We start from the raw sequence: 12,541 nt of genomic DNA, 5'->3' as shown, positions 1-12,541 counted from the left end.
CCCCAATTTCTGTTTAACAGAGAGCAGATTTCTCCAGCACATCTCTAATCATAATAGTGTTAATAACTCATCTCTAATAACTGATTTATTTTCTCTTTGTCATGATGACAGTAAATAATATTAGACTAGATATTCTTCAAGACACTTCTATACAGCTTAAAGTGACATTTAAAGGCGTAACTAGGGTAATTAGGGTAACCAGGCAGGTTAGGGTAATTAGGCAAGTTATTATATACTGATGGTTTGTTCTGGAGACTATCAAAAATAAATATAGCTTAAAGGGGCTAATAATATTGAGCTTAAAATGGTGTTTAAACTATTAAAATCTGCTTTTATTCTAGCTGAAATAAAACAAATCAGACTTTCTCCAGAAGAACAAATATTAGAGGAAATACTGTGAACATGTTCTGAATCTGTTCAACATCATTTAGGAAATATTTAAACAAGAAAACAAATTCAAAGAGAGGCGAATAACTCTGACTTCATCTGTATATAAGTAAAAACTGCTGCGCTCAATATTATTAGCCCCCTTTAGAGATTACGATTGGCTACAGAACAAACATCGTTGTTTAATGACTTGACCAACCATTTTCAAATGTAGGCGCTAATAGAAAATAATTCACAAGTTTAATATTATTTTCTTTAATGTGTTCAATTTGTGACTCATTTCTATCTTAACCCCCAGGGGTCGAAGACCACGTATATGCGTTTTGGACAAGTCGTCACCTCTTAAAGCTGAAATGAACTTAAATTACACTTTCAGTTTGATCGTACAGATGAGATTAATACATCAGTTGAATCTGTAAGGTGTCTAGTTTTTATTGTGTACACTCACAATCACAACAAACCTGTGTGCTTTTGCAAAATAAGGATAGTAAACAGTGTAGTCAATCTGTCTTTTCTCTCACGCGTCAGTAAAATGCGCTGAAACTCTGCGAAAACAAAACACACAGACATGAGACGTGTATCTCCCGAAAGCTTGAGGTGTCTACTTATAAATGCAGTGAGTGCATGTTGAAAACAAATATTGTATGATAAAGTAATCAGTATGAAACCAACACTGTCTAGTTTCTCAGCCCCAAAACACCCTTAGACCCCTGAGGGTTAAAATGAGTAAAATGGAGGGAGGTTGTTTGGTGTCACAGATTGTTTGACTTTAATAATAAATAATTAAGTACGGTATTCCTCTGTAAGCATCAACACTGTAAAAATTACAGTAACTTACTGCCAATCAGGGTTATAACTTTACAATTGTAATAAAGCACAATTGTAATTATTCATTTACAGTGTAATTTACAGCCTTATTGGCAACATTAATTGCCAGTAAGTTACTGTAATTTTTACAGATAGGCTCAGTGGTCAGCACTGTGGCTTTACAGCAAGAAGGTCTCTGGTTCGAGTCTCGGCTGGGTCAGTTGGTGTTTCTGTGTGGAGTTTGCATGTTCTCCCCGTGTTGGTGTGGGTTTCCTCCGGGTGCTCCGGTTTCCCCCACAGTCCAAACACATGCGCTATAGGGGAACTGATCAACTAAACTGGCTGTACTGTATGAGTATGTGTGTGAACGAGTGTGTATGGGTGTTTCCCAGTACTGGGTTGCAGCTGGAAGGACATGTGCTGTGTAAAACATGTACTGGATAAGTTGGTGGTTCATTCCGCTGTGGTGACCCCTGATGAATAAAGGGAATACGCTGAAGGAGAATGAATGAATGAAGTCTTTATAGTCTACTGTAATATTCAGGAAAAAGCTATACGTTTATAAATAAAATAATTCTAAATTCAGTTAGAAATGATAAACACAAACAAATACAAACATGCATGCATAAATGAGTGAGTGAATGAATGAATAAGAGTTAGCCTGCACTGTGTTCATCATTAAACTTTTAGTAGTCATCAACTAGTGCACTAAAAGAGAAGTGTTTTGACCTCTACACCCTTCATCCCTCAGCAGGGATTAGGGCATAGGGATGAGCCCTTCCGAATGGAACGCAGATCATGTCACTGCTGACCCAGATGTAAATCTCCAGCAGCAGGTCAGCATGTCATAATAAAGCCTCCCGGAGCTTCATCACACGTGTGCATCTGCTGAGGGTTCACACACACACACACAGAGAGAGAGAGAGAGAGAGAGAGAGAGAGAGAGAGAGTCCAGGAAAACTCCTCTGCGGACACTGAGCTTTGTTTGAGGCTGTGTTTTCACTCCAGCACACTGTAAGCATGCTGTTCTTACTCAGAGTTTCTGTCTTTTTCTAGTCCAAATATCTGAAAACTTAAATTAAGAAGCATTTTCTAGACAAGCAGAAAATAAAGTGTTGTGTTCAGCAATAATGAGGCAAAATGAAGAGTTTTACATTAAAACAAGCAGAATAATCAGACAAAATATTATTTTACTTACTTAATTAGCTTTTGAAGGTAAAACTCACTTAATTTTACTTTAATATTTCTAAAAACAACACTATGTCCAGAAAATGCTTCTCGATTTAAGAGTTTTAGATATTTGGACTAGAAACAAGACAAAAACACTAAAACATTCACCCCCCCCCCCCTCACACACACTCTCTCACACATGCAAACACACATATACATACACACACACACATATACACTCTCTCTCTCACACACACAGTCACTGCAGGGCATGTGGGGATTAGCGTTCGGAGTGTCCCGAGCGTGTGCTGTGTAATTTAATTTCATGCTTGGGCCTCCTCTCTGAAGTGGAGAAGCAAAGCGGTCATTTGAAAAGAGAGAGAGAGAAAGAGAGAGAGAGAGAGAGAGAGAGAGAGAGAGAGAGAGATTCGTCTCTTAACGATTATAATGATTATTACTCTCATAGGAAGAGGAGGATTAGAACCAAACCTCCAGCACTGAACCCGCAGCACTGGACTCTTCATCCTCTTCATCCTCTTCCATGTACTGGTTTATTACCTGCCTGTTATTAAGATATGAGCTGTTTATTAGCATTTATAGAGTATTGTCTTATTTTGCATCCCTAATCCTAGCCAGCATGTGTGTGCGTGTGTTTGCATGTATGTGTACTATGTGTGTGTGTATACGGTTGTGTGTGTGTGTGTGTCTGTGTGTGAGCAGTGATTATGATAAATCTCTATAGCGACTCAATGGTTTTCTCATGGCTGAATATACAGTAATTATGTTGGTTTAGTTCTGCAAATTGAAAGCAAACAAACGTCCAAATAAAGTTCTTCCACATGGAGAGACAAAGCAGCAGCGGCCGCACTAAACCACTGAATAACACTGAATAACACTGAATAACACTGAACAACACTGTGTGTGTGTGTGTGTGTGTGTGTGTCCTCTTATAAGGCAGTAATGCTGTACACACCCACAGATCTCCTGTGTGTTCTACACACCGCACTGATGTGTCTGCACAGCCGCTCTGCTCCAGTGTGTGTGCACATTGTGTCGTTTTACAAAATGTAGTGCCGCTGACCTTCACTCTGCCATTGCTCCACAAATACCACATTTTTGACTGTTTACTAATCACACACACTCTTGCCAATTAGACAAACACGGCTGACCATATTAGTACTGCGCTACTCAGGCCTCTTCTAAACTTACAGGTGGAGTCTGTTCCTCTGTTTTATATTCAAATAACAGATTTCAGAATGATCAGTACGTCATCTGAGTTTCCATCAATAGAATCTAAACATCATTTACTCTGCAATCAGAACAACCATTAAACAACACTTTAAACACTCTAATGTCAGTGAATGAGCACTTACACTCCCCGGCCACTATATTAGGTACACCTTACTAGTATCAGGCTGGACCCCCTTTGCTTTCAGAACCGCCTTAAGCCTTGGTGTTATAGATTCAACAAGCTACTGGAAATATTCCTCAGAGATTTTGCTCCATATTAACATGATAGCATCACACAGTTGCTGCAGATTTGTCGGCTGCACATCCATGATGCCAATCTCCCGTTCCACCACATCCCAAAGGTGCTCTATTGGATTGAGCTCTGGTGACTGTGGAGGCCATTTGAGTACAGTGAACTCATTGTCATGTTCAAGAAACCAGTCTGAGATGATTGGAGCTTTATGACATGGTGCGTTATCCTGCTGGAAGTAGCCATCAGAAGATGGAGACACTGTGCTCATAAAGGGATGGACATGGTCAGAACAATACTCAGGTAGGCCGTGGCGTTGACACCATGCTCAATTGGTACTAATGGACCCAAAGTGTGCCATTACACACCATTACACCACCACCAGCAGCCTGAACCGCTGATACAAGGCAGGATGGATCCATGCTTTCATGTTGTTGAGGCCAAATTGTGACCCGAGCATCCGAATGTGCAGCAGAAATGGAGACTCATCAGACCAGGCAACGTTTCTCCAATCTTCTATTGTCCAGTTTTGGTGAGCCTGTGTGAATTGTAGCCTCAGTTTCCTGTTCTTAGCTGACAGGAGCGGCACCCGGTGTGGTCTTCTGCTGCTGTAGCCCATCCGCCTCAAGGTTGGACGTGTTGTGTGTTCAGAGATGCTCTTCTGCAGACCTCGGTTGTAACGAGTGCTTATTTGAGTTACTGTTGCCTTTCTATCAGCTGGAACCAGTCTGGCCATTCTCCTCTGCCCTCTGGCATCAACAAGGCATTTGAGCCCACAGAACTGCCGCTCACTGGATATTTCCTCTTTGTCGGACCATTCTCTGTAAACCCTAGAGATGGTTGTGCGTGAAAATCCCAGTTGATCAGCAGTTTCTGAAATACTCAGAGCAGCCCGTCTGGCAGCAACAACCATGCCACGTTCAGCGTCTCTTAAATCCCCTTTCTTCCCCATTCTGATGCTCGCTTTGACCTGCAGCAGATCCTCTTGATCATGTCTACATGCCTAAATGCAGTGAGCTGCTCACATGTGATTGGCTGAGTAGTAATTTGCATTAACGAGCAGTTGGACAGGTGTACCTAATAAAGTGAGTGTAGATTTGCATATTAAGGAAAGAGAGTCAGTTTTTCTGTTTATCCTCTGTAGAGCTGAAAGATGATCAACTGGAGAGCTCAATGATGCTGGCTGATGCTGTTCAGACCCCGCTGACCTTCACTGAACAGACTAACACTGGGGAATAATATAATATAATATATTTTTCACAGAAAAGTAAAGTTGACAGTAAATGATGTCAACCAGACTAAATAAACAGCAAAATAATCATTTATTCAAAGAAATTCATACAGTAAAACATTCACACACAAACACACACACACACACACAAACACACACATACATGCACACACAGCCCTGCTCTGCATCTCACACTCGTCCTGCAAGTGCGGCGCTGAAGCAGTGGCAGCTCTTCAAAGCGTGTGTTCTGTGGATGTTCATAAATGAAGCTGGATGTTGAATTTCTGCAGATCTCTCCCTTTATGGAGTGTGTGTCAGAGCGCCGTCTCTCTGTGTCGTGTCAGCGCAGTGTGTGTTTGTCTGTTGTTTCTGCAGGTAAATGTTCTGGCCGGGGAAGAATTCAGTGTGAGCAAAAACACACACACACACACACACACACACACTCTGCAATGATCACAGCGTTCACTCCTCTCTCCGCTACAGATGCCTTCTCACTCAGAGATTCTGTCCTGTTTCTAGTCCAAATTTCTACAAACTCTTAAATCAAGCAGCATTTTCTAGACAAGCATGAACGTTTGTCTTGTTTTGAGAAATAATGAGTCTAAATGAAGAGAGTTTTGTCTAGAACATGCTTCTTGATTTAAGAATCTGTAGATATTTAGACTGAACAACACTCTCAGTAAGAAAAGCAGTGTTAGCAGTATGTTTACTGAATTAGTGCATTACAGCAGTGTTTTCTGAGGTGTTTAGCCAGCACACACACACACACACACACACACACACACACACACACACACACACACACACTGATTACAGAAACAACAGGAACGCTAACAACAGCTAAAAATACAGCCTGCTGTTTACGCGGTTCTGCCTGGTGTGACGTGTGTTTTAAACATGGCCTGTCACTCCGCTATTTCATCATGACTGATATTTTCCCAATCATATTGAGGATTGGAAAAACTGACCTTTGGTTTGGAGGATGTGAGCTGCTCTGCTCTCTTCAATTAAAACCCACTCCTCTTCTTATTTCTCTGCAGCAGTTATTAATGATGTTGCTGTGCACTGTTCACTATTGTGTAAAAACTAGACTGCACATACCATAACTACATACCAACCCCTCCAAAGCATGTTCCTTCACTTCTGGACACATCGAGGTCTTTTAGGGTGGGGCTATCTGTACTTTAGGGTGGGGTTATCAGTCATTTAGGGCGGGGCTATTAGTCTTTAAGGACAGGGTCATCAGTCCTTTAGGGCGGGGCTATTAGTACTTTAGGGTGGGGCTATCTGTACTTAAGGGCGGGACTATCTGTACTTTAGGGTGGGGTTATCAGTCATTTAGGGCGGGACTATCAGTCCTGTAGGGAAGGGCTATCAGTCTTTTAGGACAGAGTCATCAGTCCTTTAGGGCGGAGCTAGTAGTCTTTTAGGGCGGGGTTATCAGTCATTTTAGGGCGGGGCTATCAGTCCTTTGGGGCGGGTCTATGAGTCCTTTAGGTCGGAGCTATCAGTACTTTAGGGTGGGGTTATCAGTCATTTAGGGAGGGCCTATCAGTCATTTAGGGTGGGGTTAGCAGTCCTTTAGGGCAGGGTTATCAATCCTTTAGGGCAGGGTTATCAGTCCTTTAGGGCGGAGCTATCAGTACTTAAGGGTGAGGTTATCAGTCATTTAGTGCAGGACTATCAGTCATTTAGGGTGGGGCTGTCAGTGCTTTAGGGTGGGTTTATCAGTCCTTTGGGCGGGACTATAATTTTAAGACCATTTCAATTAAATGTACATCACGATATGGGAAAAAAGACAGTCTTAACTTGTTTCATGGTAATGGTAAGGAGTCGTGGCTGAGTTAACCAAAACTAACATTCTTTACAGTGGATTAACCTGCATGGATTAATCGTTCACTTAAAGAATAAGATGCGCTAGCAAAACAAGCGTACATTTTGATGTGATGCAGGCTTTAAGTGTGAACTCTTCATCACCTGAAGGGTTTATCAGCTCTCAGTCAGATGATCATGCTGAATTTGTGATTCTCCATCAGTGCAGGTCTCTGTGGTCTGCAGATGTTTCCTTCAGATGGCTTCTGTAAATGCCACATGGCTTTATTTGTGTATGTGGGTTTATTATTCTCACGATAAGTGCTGGACTCAAAAATATAAAGAAACTCAGTTCAGACACAGCCATTTTAAAATGTCAAGCATATTTCTCATGCAGATGGTCATTTATATCTGTCTTAATGCAGGAAATGTGTACGTGTGCATGCTGATGCTTTTCAGTGCAGCATTATTATTGCTATATATAACCCCGCCTTTCCTAGACACTATTGGTCAGACAGCACTACTCTGCTGTGATTGGGTATTTCCGGGTATTTTATGTTGTTTTATCTATTTTAACTGTCTTAAGTCAATTTCTTAAAGTATATTCTTTTAAGATTTTATACTTTAAGATTTCACCGGCGAACTCTGTTATATTGGCTGTGGGGTGGAGCTGTGATGACAATCTTCAATGACAACTATGTGGATTAACAGTGTGTGGTTTGTGCTTGCCTGGACTGTCCTGTGTGTCTATCATCCATCGACAGCGCTTCTCCAGTATACTGCAGCCGAACTTCTAAAATTCCGCCTATATCCACACAATCCACCTTCACCTTATCTGTTTCAGCACCCGGACATCCTACATTTGCCTCGAAGGAAATATATCCACCGTGGCTCTCGTCGGAACTTTCAATACGACGAAACCAACTCCATAAAGTCATTTTGGTCAACTTCTCGACGTCCACCGAGGAATATCCGCTGCCGCACTGATCACAGTGTGTTGACCCGCCTGACCAGATCGGCTAACACAGCTGTCAAACCAAGCACTAATGTCAACTTTGGTCTTTTTAACATCCGCTCGCTTTCGAGTAAGGGGTATCTTGTGCAGGACCTCCTCTCTGACCGTAAGTTTGACTTTTTATGCTTAACTGAAACTTGGCAGCAGCCAAATGACTTTAGTTGCTTAAATGATGCTACTCCACCGGGGTTTGTTTATATTTCTCGACCGCGTGACTGTGGCAGAGGAGGCGGTCTCGCGATAATTCACCGCGAGAAATGGAGGATCGCGTCAGTAAGCGTTCCTACCTGCCAATCATTTGAGGTAACTGTATGTCAGCTCACTGGACCAGCTCCCACAATCATTGCCGTTTTGTACCGCCCACCAAAGCCAAATAACGAATTTATTGCTGACTTTGCGGCATTCATGACTCATCTTTCTACACTCTCGCCCAACATAATACTTCTTGGAGATTTTAACATTCATATGGACAATAACTACAATACTCTCACTAAAGATTTCACATCCTGTTTAGATAGTTTTGGACTTCAACAATACGTAGACTTTCCCACACATGATAAAGGCCATATTCTGGACTTGATCTGCTGTTCTGGTGTTACACCGGATAACTGTAAAGCTGACTCCTTCCCTTTCTCTGATCATATGCTACTCTCATTCAGTGTTAATCTCTCACTTTCCAAATGTAATCCTTCACGCACAATATCATTCCGAAAAATTAAGGACATCAACTTGGACACTTTATCTTCTGATATCAACAGCTTTCCCAGTACTGATGGTCTCAATACACCAGATGAACTGCTCTCTCACTACAACAATAACCTTCATAACCTTCTAAATAATCATGCTCCCTTAAAAACCAGGACTGTTTCATTTACTCTGTCTGCACCTTGGTTCACTCCTGCTCTTAGACAATTAAAATCAAAAGGACGTCAGCTTGAAAGACTCTACAGGAAAACCAATCTCACTGTACACAGGGACATGTATGCAAATCACATTCATCACTATAAAGACTCTATTTCTGCAGCTAAATCCACATACTATTCCAGTTTAATCAGTTCCTATGAAGGCAATTCTAAAGCCCTCTTTTCTCTCTTTACAAACATAACAAAACCCTCTATCTCACTTACTCCAAACCTATATACCGTGGATTTCTGTAACAACTTAGCTTCATTTTTCTCTTCAAAAATTGAACACATCTATCAGCAAATTCTGTCCACTTCTGTTTTGAATCCATCTGTCCAGGTCATATTCACCCCCTCTCATTCATTCTCAGAATTTGTTCTACCCCCAGTAACTGAAATATGTAGTCTTATTCTTAAATCCAAACCATCTACCTGCAGGCTAGACCCCCTACCTACTACTCTTATAAAGGCCATACTCCCTTCCCTGTCTCCTCTCATCACTGACATAATTCACTCCTCTCTCACCACTGGTATTGTTCCTTCCTCTCTCAAAGTTGCTGCTGTTACTCCAATTTTAAAGAAACCTGGTTTAGATCCCAATAACCTCAATAACTTTCGTCCTATTTCAAACCTACCATTCATCTCTAAAATTCTTGAAAAAACTGTCGCTGCTCAACTTCACACCCATCTTTCCTGTAATAACTTATATGAACAATTCCAGTCTGGTTTTCGCCCACTACATAGCACAGAAACAGCTTTACTCAAAATCACTAATGACCTCCTCCTAGCAGCAGACTCTGGTTCACTATCCATTCTTCTTTTGCTTGATCTAAGTGCGGCTTTTGACACAATCTCACATAACATTCTTCTGGACAGGCTCGCCTCAATTGGCATTGGGAACACACCTCTCAGTTGGTTTCATTCATACCTCTCAGGTCGCACTCAGTTCATTCAATTAAAGTCTTTCACCTCATCATCAGTCCCTGTCACTACTGGTGTGCCCCAGGGTTCCGTTTTGGGTCCGCTGCTATTTATCATCTATCTTCTTCCACTTGGTTATATTTTCCGTAAACACCAAATTAATTTTCATTGCTACGCAGATGACACCCAGCTCTACCTATCAACCAAACCCAACCACAAACTCCCACCTTCATCCCTTACTAACTGCTTTGCAGACATCAAATCCTGGTTCACCTCAAACTTCCTGAAATTAAATGACAATAAAACTGAACTTCTACTTATAGGTACACAATCCACTTTAAATAAATCACATAGCTTTTCCATTCCCACAGATGATTCTGTCATTACCCCCTCCCTTCAGGTTAAGAGTCTGGGGGTCATCTTCGATAGCACCCTTTCATTCACTGCACATGTTAATAATGTCACCCGATCCGCTTATTTCCACCTTCGAAATATAAATCGTTTACGTCCTTCCCTCACACCTCATTCAGCTGCCATTCTTGTTCATAGTTTAGTCACATCCCGTTTAGATTACTGTAATTCCCTTCTGTTTGGCCTCCCTAAAAAAACTCTTCATAAATTACAACTGGTACAAAACGCTGCAGCCCGTATTATCACAAAAACCCCCTCTATCTGCCACATCACACCCATTCTACAGCAGCTTCATTGGCTTCCCATCTCTTTTAGAATTAATTATAAAATTCTTCTTCTCACTTTTAAAGCCATCCACAATCTCGCTCCTCCATACCTTGCTGATCTTGTTCATATCGCCACACCTTCTCGAACACTCAGGTCTTCTTCTTCCATTCACCTCACTGTTCCCTCTGTCCGCCTTGTCACCATGGGGAACAGAGCCTTCAGCCACTCTGCTCCTCAGCTTTGGAATTCACTTCCTCCTGATCTCCGTAATTTAGACTCTCTTTCACAATTTAAATCCAAACTCAAAACACATCTGTTTAGAACAGCTTATACTCTTTAACCCGACTGCATTTAAAAAAAAAAAAAAAAAGTTTGTATTGTATTTTATTGATTTTATTGTGTTTTTATTTGAACTGATTGTTCTAGCTGCTCTGTACGGTGACCTTGAGTGTCATGAAAGGCGCCTTAAATAAAATGCATTATTATTATTTCATTATTGGTCAGTAGGAGCTACTATATTATGATTGGTTTAATGGTTTTACTCTACTATTTTCTGATTGGTCAAATGCTCCTCTTTTGCACTGATTAGTCAGATGACTCTACTCATCTCTGATTGGTTGGATGGTCCTACTCTGCTTTGATTGGTCAAAAACCCCACTCTGCCAAATTTAAAATAAAAATATGCTAATGGGGACACGCCTACTGATTCTGTTATTCTCCTGATAGTTAAATTAACCCAGTTAAATGGTGAATAATGGAACAATAAACCTCTGGAGGGTGTGTGATTGCACTCATGTAAAGCTCCTCCACACACACACACACATACACACACACACACAGTGCTGTTCTGGTGTGCAGTGTGTGCGTGTGCGTGTGTGTGTGTGTGTGTGTAGGGCCGCACTGATGCTGTCCTGTATTAACCTCAGTGCCACTGAGACTCACCAATCATCCTCCGGCTTTCCTGCAGCGTGAATGATGCTGTGTGTGTTTAACTTCACCAGGAGAAAGAGGCCGTCTAATCTAAATACATACGGTAATATAAATACTACCAAACCATATCATCTGCTGGACACTGTGTGTGTGTGTGTGTGTGTGTGTGTGTGTGTGTGTGCGTGTGTGTGTGAGAGAGTGAGAGAGAGCATATTAAAGTCTGTGTGTTTGTGTGTGAGTTTCTTTCTGTGTGTGTGTGTGTGTGTGTGTGTTGATGTATGTGTGAGTCTGTGTTCCTCTTTGTGTGTGTAAGAGTCTCTGTGTGTGTGTGTGTGTGTCTCTCTCTATGAGTGTGAGTGCATGCGTGTGTGTGTGTGTGTGTGTGTGTGTGTGTCTCTATGAGTGTGAGTGCATGCGTGTGTGTGTGTGTGTGTGTGTGTGTCTGGCTCTCACGGTTGGCACGGTCAGTGTTTAAAAAGCTCCCGGAAAGTTTACAGTGGCTGTACTTCTGCTGGCTTTTGTGTGACAAGCTTTAACGCAGCAAACCCATCACCACGAAACACTCGGACCTCCCTGGAATCTGTGCTCAATTTCCATTCATACGTTTCCACATTTCTTCCTCCTGGTTCAGCGGTGTGTGAAGCGTCTGAATCTCGACTGACTGCAAACTAAAACACGCTTCTCTATCATGCAGATCCTTTCAGAGGTGATGATCAGATATTAGTGATTGACACAAGCAACATTAGAGTCCACATGTACAGTAAAGGTGAGAATAAAGCTGTAATATTGATGTGTTTATCTCTCTATACAGTTGGTTGTCAGTCTTTAAATACAGACACTCACAGTTTATAGTCATAGAGCGGTGAGAAATGCCAAGCACAGACGAAATCAACTCTCATACACACACCTGTGTTGTTTATTAAATAAGCTGGAGTGTGTTTCTCAGAGCTGCATTACTGAGGGAGTGTTTCATGTCGGACACAGGCGTTCCTGCGCCTCTGGATCTGTGTGTTCCTACTGCGGGTCATGGTCATGTGCAGATGTCATCAGTGTTTCAGAAGTCTGTCAGCCGTTTATGAGGACGTGGACGAGTTATTGTGCTCATAAAGCTCAGATAAATCAGCGCTATTGTTGACTGCGATACGGTGAGGGTCAGCAGCTCTTCCACACACACACACACAATAGCTGTGAGGCGAACAGCTCATACC

At 41.8% G+C, this 12,541-nt stretch overlaps 1 long non-coding RNA gene across 1 annotated transcript in view; it reads right to left on the bottom strand.

Moving 5' to 3' along the window:
* Nucleotides 1–1,843: 1,843 nt before the first annotated feature.
* LOC130238542 (uncharacterized) overlaps nucleotides 1,844–12,541 on the bottom strand; it is a 49,653-nt gene continuing 38,955 nt past the window's right edge. The window contains exon 3 of the long non-coding RNA XR_008838640.1: nucleotides 1,844–2,082. This is a non-coding gene — a long non-coding RNA (uncharacterized LOC130238542). The remainder of the gene's footprint in view (nucleotides 2,083–12,541) is intronic.

Source organism: Danio aesculapii, chromosome 12 (assembly GCF_903798145.1).
Source record: "Danio aesculapii chromosome 12, fDanAes4.1, whole genome shotgun sequence".
NCBI classification, from domain to species: domain Eukaryota; kingdom Metazoa; phylum Chordata; class Actinopteri; order Cypriniformes; family Danionidae; genus Danio; species Danio aesculapii.
The sequence above is the reverse complement of the archived record's forward strand: the minus strand, read 5'-3'. Positions and strand labels throughout refer to the sequence as shown.